A 9,222-nucleotide genomic window follows, 5' to 3' on the forward strand; every position below is an offset into this window, starting at 1 on the left:
CCAGTTGTACTCTAGAGCTGCTAATCGGCTGTACTTTTGTGAGGCTTTTCTATTAGTCTCTTTAAGTACCGCTTCCCACCATACTAGTGCTCCATAAGTGATGATTGGTCGAACCATAGCAGTGTACATCCAGTGTATAATGTACGGTTGCAGACCCCATCTCTTTCCAAATAGTTTTTTACATGCATAGAATGCATTTATTCCCTTTATCATCCTTTCCTCCGTGCTTTTCCAGGAAAGCTTCGAGTCCAGAATGATTCCTAAATATTTTGTCTCCTTAGCAAGTACAAGTGTCTTCCTTTCCAGCTTTGGTAGCGTGAACTTGAGTATCTTGTATTTTCATGTAAACAGAATGAGTTTGGTTTTGTCTCGGTTGATGCCCAAACCATTCCTTTTTGCCCATTCCGTTAGCTTCTTCAGAGCAGATTCCATGATGTCACTGATCGTCTGCAAGTCTTTACCAACGATCATTATTAACGGCGTCTGCATATGTCGTTATCCTAATTCCCTTCATTGTCAAAGAGGTCAGGATCGGGTTCATTACAATTAGCCACAGCAGAGGTGATAATACCCCTCCTTGTGTGGCGTGCCTCTTGTTGCGTGCTTTCTGACTGGGCTGTTTCTCGTCTCCGATGTGATAGTCCTGTTCTCTAGCATTTCTAACACCCAGTTGACGGTTAACTGCTCTACCTTTAGTTCCTCCATGGCTTTTTTGATTGTCTCTGTCTTTACATTATTGAAAGCACCCTCTATGTCTAAGAGAGCCACTAAATTCGACCGAATTCAGAGCACTTTCGACTGACTTACCTTTAAAGTATGCGTGTTGCGCAGCACATTGCTGCTCAATATCTGTAGTCTCCTTAATATGTAGATCTATCAGCCTCTCCAGTGTTTTCAGTAGAAACGATGATAGTTATAGGTCTGAAGTCCTTATAGGTAAAGAGTGGCTTGGTTTACATGTCTTGAGTATGAAGACCACTTTTACCTCTGTCCATTTCTTTGGAATATGCCGGTTAGTAAGGTATTGATGCTCCTTGAAGCTTTCTGAAGCATGATTGATGTTACTTCGTCCACTCCTGGCGACTTGTATGGGCTAAATGAACAAATTGACCATGCCACCCTCTCCTCTGTGATGGTCCCGATCTCCGCTGATCTTCTCCCTCTTCTCTGTTTCGTCCCATGATCCATTGTCGTTTCTCGACTCTTGCCGATTGATTTCGTTTGGTTCAGGGTCCTTGCAGCTCAGGGAAGTGGGTCTCCATTAGAAGATTGAGGGTCTCGGCGTTGGATTCAGTCCACGAATCGTCTGGTCTCCTGATGTTGCTTTGGTACCATCGGTTCTTTGGACAGTACCTTCCTCAGTCTGGCCGCCTCGTTGGTGTCCCTGATGGACTCACTGAATTCCTTTACCGATACCCATTTAGCCTCTCTTATTTTCTTTTTATATTCGTTGAAACACTTTCTATAAACGTCCCAACTTTCTTCCGTTTTCTCCTTTTGTGCTTTATTGTATAGCTTCTTTATTCCTGTCCTAGTCTGCCGTAACTCCGCGTTCCACCACGGTTTGGTGTTTTTACGGGGTCGGCTAACAGGGCATGAATTATCATGAATTGATTATCTACAACTTTTATCTGAAATATTTTTGTCTAAAATAGCTTATAATGGAATTAGAGACAATTTTTAAAATAGCCAAAATTTGTTTTTTTCGAAATATCTAGTTAGCCATGAACTTTTTCAAAAATCTGAAAGGCGCATATTTATGACCCCACAAAACTGCAATTCTTTCCTCATTTAACCGACTCTCTCTCCCCAGTAGTTTCCGAGATACCTATAGAGAACATCGTAGGAAACTCACCCTGTATATTATATCGCTATAAGGTTATTTGCAAAGCCCTTTAATCCTTTTGTTTATATTTATACATACATATACATGCATATACATACCTCTATCAACTAGTTTTTTAGAGAGATACTCGGTAAGCTTATCTTTTGTAGTTGTATGCGATGATATTTTTTTTTATGCTAAGGTTTTTTACACTAGTTTTGTCATGGACATTGTATTTTACTGGATCTATACCCTTTTGTTTTCTAGTCCGTTTAAAAGACTTTAACGAATTTTCATTGTAGGAATTAAAAACTACATGACTCGAGGATGATAAGAAGTTTCAACTGCATTCTGTCCTTCACTATCTGGATCCATTTTTCTTGGATGCACTATATTTAAATTGTTAATTTATTAATGTCACTTTCAATCACTATAATAGTTTTTTTTGTCTTCTAATGAATTTCACTTTACTATCTGAAATAAAAAACAATGATTATCAAAAAAACTACTACTACCTAGTCGGTTACTACTACTTAGTCGGTTAACTCGTGAAACATACATATCAAGATTTTAAAAAAAGACATATTATTACTGTTTAGTTTTTGGTAACGGTCAAACTTTTGATTTATATGAAGAAAATCCTGAAAAAAAGTCCTGGGAAAAAACCTATATAACGTAACACTAAACCTTAAAAAGCAAAAACAAGTTGATATTCAACAATACAATCATACCTATAAGTAAATTAAAAAAAAACATTACTTTTTAGTATTAAAAGTGTCTAAAAAACAAACATATTTAAACCTGCAATAATTAAATAGCGCAATAATAGACTGCGCTTCTTTTAAAGTGGATATTCGGATTTATCGCATAAAACATAACACCACTGACAATTTGGTTCGAAATAACAATTATCCAATTTAATTTGTCATATGGTATTTTGTTTTGTGCAATAAATCGAAATACCCACTTCAAAAGACGCGCAGTGTATGTTCTCATCCAGGGTTTTTTTAAAAATTGATCTCATATTCAAATTTGCCGGCCTGAAGTTATACGAAAACGCCAGCAATATCAATATTTTGCGTCTATAACAACTTTTCAAAATTTGTACCCCGCCTAACTAGGGGAGGGGGGTATTTCTTCGCTCTCACGCGGATGCGGGGCTGGTACCAAAAAAAAATCGTATTCTAGATGATACTCTGAAAATTTTAAGGTATCTCACAACATTGCCTCACGAAATTGCACGCGAACTATGTATTTTGACAAATTGGCCCTTGACTATTTCACTATCCAGAAAAGTAGCAAAATAAGGGTTCGGCATTTAACATTTTATGTAAAACTGGCTAGGTATTTTTACACATATGAAGAAGGAAATTGAAGATAAAGGATTATACTATATGCGTATTGTCGCCAGGGGCGGCTTGTCCTATGAGGCAGATGAGGCAGTGCCTCACCAATACATATGAAGAATTACACGTATTAATCGATACATCTTTAATCACAATTTTATATTTTTTTCCCTATTTGCATCAATAATAATTGTATTTTTTATCCGTCATTCTACAATAAATTACGTCGATGGTATTCCTTTAAACGGCCTTCCTTTCCCATATGCGACAAACTCGACGATATATATATACATCTCATTTGTTCTTTAAGAAGTATATGTGCAGAGGTTTGCCTCTCGCCTTTCCTTGTCTAACGTATTGTGGTATATCGCATTGACGGAGCGACAGCGTTCACTGGAATCTTAAATCTATAGAATGAAAAGGAAAAGCATAGGTAAAACCTTTAGTTGAAGAGAGATAAAATGTATGGAGTAGTAGCGCGTAAAAAGACCGTATTGAGGCGAGCCTCAAATGTAAATTTAAACCTTAAAAGCCGTTCGTTAAAAATATGTATCACTTCCCGATCAGCCCGAGAGATTTTAGGCGACAGGCTGAAAATGCAGAATTGCATTATTTGGGAATTTGTATTAGTTTGAATTAACTCTGCCGGTTATTGCACTGTTTTGTCTCTAATTGATTTATATATACGTTTTTTAATGTGAATTGCATGTTTAATTACTCGTCTTACTGATTACAACGTATTAAGTAAATACTTAAAAAGTGGGCAGTGACTTGTTGATTGATATGATGATTTAGAGGGACCATGCATCATCAGAGGACTTCCTCAGGTAAAGTTTTTCGAATTCGAATTATTTCTAGATAAATTGTGTACTCGTATAGTCAAAAAGTAAAGCAACCTGTTACAGAGATTGCATTTTGTTTTATTTTATAGGATGGGTAGAAAAACAAAATTTTACCATACAGAGTAAAATATAAGACAAAATATCCTGAGGTCGCTTTGATAAAAAATTTACTGTTGCAATAGCCCTATGTAATAGGTACCGTATGATCGAAAAAAAACGGCGTCCAGTTGCTTTGAAAATGACGATCGATGACATTTCCCATATAATTTTACATATAAAATGACAGCGATCTTCATTTCATAGCCACCGCTGACGCCGTTTTTATTCGATCATACGGTATAATACTGCGAATTATATTACATAAGGCTTAAGGCAACTGCTAAAAATTTGGAAATATTTTAAATACAAAAATGTGCGCTTTTTAAGTCTGTAGCTATCTAAAATTCTAAAAAAATATACAGTGTGTATTGCATTTAAAAAAATTGAGATATAGCATTATAATATTGCAATGTTGGCCGTGCCATAAAAAAATCCCTGTATAAAATAATGTGAATTTTTCTCGGATTTCTTCTTTTGTCCTACATACCTCGCTATATACATACTTAAGCAATAATATATCAATAAGTTAAATTCACTCCAGGTTTTTACCACTTTTCACAACCAAACCAAACCACTTTTTATAAAATGGAATTATCATGGAAATCCCGCATATAAGGTGCTTCAAATAAATCAATAGTGTGATGTATGCTGAATTTTATGCTGAACCCAATTCTGTACAGAAAAATGGTAATTGCAATTTTAAAGAAAATATTTTTTTTAGGATATGCTCTTTTTTACATAGAACTTTTTTTTCATATATTTGTCAACTACGAAGATATTGGACTTCCTCGTACTAATGGTCACCCTATATACATACTAATAAAAATTCTCTTCTAATGTGCCTCACCATCTTCCAGGGCTACGAGCCGCCCCTGTTTGTCGCACATTTTTAGACAACTTCTTTATTTCTAATGAAGATTGATATTGATATATAATTTTGATGGTCAAACATCAACAAAATATTCCTTATGTTTGGACTAAATTTTCTCAAAAATAAAGACTAATTATCTAAAATTCTGTTATAATGCGGAAATAGATTGTTAGAAGTTTTGTAATTATAGTTATATATAATTCATATGGTTTTGTGACAAATTGCTCGCTATTTTATGGCAAATGCTGAAACTCTGCAAACCTTCTTCTTCTTACAGTGCCATACTCTATACAGAGCGTCGGCTACCTCTCGCATGTACTTGTGATGTGTGTAATCCAGTGTCTCACAAGTACACGGGACCTACAGTTTATTACCGAATCCGAACGGCACTATTTGAGATTTTAATCTGCATAAAAAGCTGAATGAGACTGCTGGCATCTTTGAATAAGAAGGCTGGCATATATAAAAAAATTAAATCAACTGTGACAGTCAATAATAACAACCAGATTGTCCTCGAAAGCATAGAAAAGAACAATGTTTGGGAAAAGTATATAGAAGAACTTTTTGACGATAAAAGACCCTCAGCTGATATCAATAACTCACTAACCGGCCCATCGATCACTAAAGATGAAATTGAAAAAGCCATACTTAATTCGAAAAATAACATAGCGGCTGGGCCAGATAAAATTCCTGCAGAAATACTTAAGCTGTTATATGAAAGAGGCATTACAGCATTACATAAAGTACTCAATATTTTATTGAGACAGGTCACTACCCCAAACAGTGGTTGCGTTCTACTTTTATACCCCTGCCTAAGAAGACCAATGCCAGAAAGTGTGAAGATCACAGACTTATCAGACTGATGCGCCATACCCTAAAAATATTTCTGAAAATAATACACCAGAGAATTTACAAAAAATGTGAAAGGGACATAGGCGATTCGCAAATGGGGTTCAGACAAGGGTTAAAAAGGCACCAGGGAAGCGATAGTTGCAACACAGGTGCTTGTCCAGAACTGCTACGATCAGAGAAAGGATGTGTGCCTGTGTTTCATAGACTACGAAAAGGCATTCGATAACTAATTAATGCAGCTCCTGAAAAGACTTGATATAGATCATAAAGACGTCCAATGCATTGAGAAGTTATACTGGAACCAAACAGCACAAATAAAATTGTCCAATATCATGTCCAATCCCATACAAGTTAGAAGGGGGGTGCGACAGGGTTGTGTGTTGTGTCCGCTCCTATTTAATTTATACTCAGAAGCTATTTTCCAAGAGACTCTGGAGGACGTGGAAATGGGGGTCAAAGTTAATGGAGTGTGGATTAATAATATCCGCTATGCCCACGATACGGTCTTAATTGCAGACAATATACACGACCTACAACAACTGGTCAACAAGGTAGGAGAACAGAGCAAAACAATGGGTTTAAACATCAACATCAAGAAAACCAAATTTATGATTATATCCAGAAACCCAGATATGTTTATAAACTCCATCCTAACATTTAACTCAAGGCCCATGAAAGAGTAGATAAATTTAAGTACTTGGGCATCTGGCTCTCCGAAGATTGGACATCAGACAAGGAAATTAAATGTCGCATCGAACAAGCTCGGCAGGCATTCTTGAGGTTTCGAAAAGTACTTGTCTGTTCTGATTTTGACCTTAGTCTTAGATTAAGATTCGTAAAGTGTTATGTGTGGTCGGTGCTCCTTTATGATATGGACATTGAAAGTGAACATGGTTGGACATTGAAAGCAGCTACCATCAACAAATTGGAGACTTTTGAGATGTGGCTATATCGCAGAATCCTGAAGATACCTTGGACGGCTAGATTGACAAATGAGGAAGTTCTCAGGCGCGTTGACAAAGAGCGTGAATTATTTGAATTAATTAAAAAGAAAAAGACCGCATACCTGGGGCACAAAATGCGAAACCCCAAATGTCAATTCTTGCATTTGTTGATAGAAGGCAAGATCGATGGCCGGAGGGGTATCGGAAGGAAGAAAATGTCTTGGATGAGGAATATTAGACAGTGGACAGGGCTACTCGATGTTCAGTCGTTAATACACACCGCCCGGAACAGAGAAGCAATGTTATCGCAAACATCCATTAATGGATCTGCACTAGAAGAAGAAGAAGACAAGGCAAATATACTCAAGGTGGTTTGCCATTGCCTTCCTTGAGGTGGCGGCTCGCTGGTCGCTCTATTTAGATAAATCAATATTTTTATTTAAATAAATAAAGCGACCGTACTGGCTGAGGATCGAACCCAGTACCATTGAATCTCTCGCACCGCAGATCGACACACTAACTGCTTGCGCAACGGCCTGCAAACCTTAATCAAGCCTTAATCAAAGCACGTGTGTTTGGAATTTTGGATGTGGCTTAACACGGCAGGATCGGGCAGATTTTTGAAATATAATATATATTTCCTTCGGCCACACACCCGCTTTACGCGATCCCTGAGAGCGACCCGAACAGTACAGCGTAATAGAATCATTATTAAGCGTGAAGCATTAAGCGTGAAGTATGACTTGATTAGTATCATTTCTCTACTGGAAAAAACAATATTTTATAAACGTATAAAGGCGATTATCTTAAAATAGTAGGAAACTGGACTTGATCCATTTTAATTATGACCACTCCAATTGCCTTCTACCTATTTATTGGATTTTAATAAAGTGCTTCTGTTTCAGGTGGGAACCGAAAAAGACGTTACCTTCGACAACGGCCCCGAGGGCTCCGTAGCTGAAGACTGTTATTTTGCTATCAAAGCCTTCAGCAAGGGCTACACTTTCGGCTTCATCGAAGGCGAAATGTGCGAGAAATCGCCGTTCACCGTCAAGGATTTCATCCAGCAAAGAAAACGATGGTTGCAGGGCATCATGCTGGTGGTACACTCGAAAAATATTCCTATTAAATACAAACTATTACTCTCCTGCTCGTGTTACGCTTGGATAACTCTACCTTTACAACTGACCAATATAATTATCCCGTTTTTGTTTCCACTACAATACTCTAGTTTATTAAACGTAATCGTAAGTTTTGTGGGAGCAGTTAATCTGTACATGTTTATATTCGGTTTTATTAAATCCTTTAATGCACGTAGATTGGGGAGAGTGAAATATGTAATTTATTTGGTGTCTTTAATATTAGTAATACCGTCAAATATGATTTTAGAAAGCGTAGCTGTTCTGTGGGGTTATTTTGGGAACAAACACAAGTTTTATGTTGTTCAAAAAAGTTGATACTATCAAAATTAATTGTTCTCTTAATGTAATTCACTGTTTACAGAGTGTTTCAAAAAGAACTCCCGATTGATATAGCAAAAGTTTAATTTTTTTACCTCACCATTAGTTCAACATTTTTCAACAATCACCATTATTTTTTTTTGGTTACAAGTCCTTAACTTAGAAACGCCTTGACAGCATAAACTACCTAATGCGTTGATTGAAAGAATTGGGAAGATACGCATCCTAATGGGCGAATTGGTGACAAGGCTGATTTGATTTCCCCTTACGTCTCAAGTGATGTACGGTGGACACACCAATCGTTCTGCGATCAACGCATAAAACACGTATTTCCTCTAATTCGGCCAGCGAAGGCATATCGAAGACGGTGTGGATCTGAAAGCGACCGTGTTGCCATATTAAAATGTAGTAATATCTGTAATACGTTTGACGAAAATATCTTTGGATGAAAAATCCGCGTTTATGTATTAAAAATTTATTCGTGTTACACATAGAATAAACAACAAAAATAAACATTCTTTTATAGGTACTGAATATGTCGTATGATCGAAAAAATTCGTTTAGTTGGCTTAGAGATGACGATTATTGACATTTACCATAATATTTCATATATGAAATAACAGCGATCTTCGTTTCCAAGCCAACTCTGACGCCGTTCTTTGTTTAATCATATAATAATTAAATTGTTTATGATAGAAAATCCGTATTATTAATGTACTGTACCCAAAATCCGTAAATTTACGGATTAATCAGTAGTTCTAGCAACACTGTCCTCGGAAATCACTCACTCTGTCAACTGAAAGCAGAACTACGGTACAGTATTCTTTATCCGCTGCGCTGTAAACGACTATCTGCGCGCAGCGGTGCAGAGCTAAACTAAATCTCGGAATTTTCGGACAGGCTGAAGGTAACGCCAATTACATCGGGGACAGATTTGGTGCCACGAAATCGCCCATTAGGTTGCGCATCTTCGTATTTCTTCA

At 36.9% G+C, this 9,222-nt stretch overlaps 1 pseudogene; it reads left to right on the forward strand.

The window, feature by feature from the left end:
• Positions 1-8,526, forward strand: part of LOC115874907 — a 52,034-nt pseudogene extending 43,508 nt beyond the window's left edge.
• The last annotated feature ends 696 nt before the right edge of the window (positions 8,527-9,222 follow it).

The sequence above is a fragment of the Sitophilus oryzae genome, unplaced genomic scaffold (genome assembly GCF_002938485.1).
Source record: "Sitophilus oryzae breed Bouriz unplaced genomic scaffold, Soryzae_2.0 scaffold_1307_pilon_pilon, whole genome shotgun sequence".
Lineage (NCBI taxonomy): Eukaryota > Metazoa > Arthropoda > Insecta > Coleoptera > Curculionidae > Sitophilus > Sitophilus oryzae.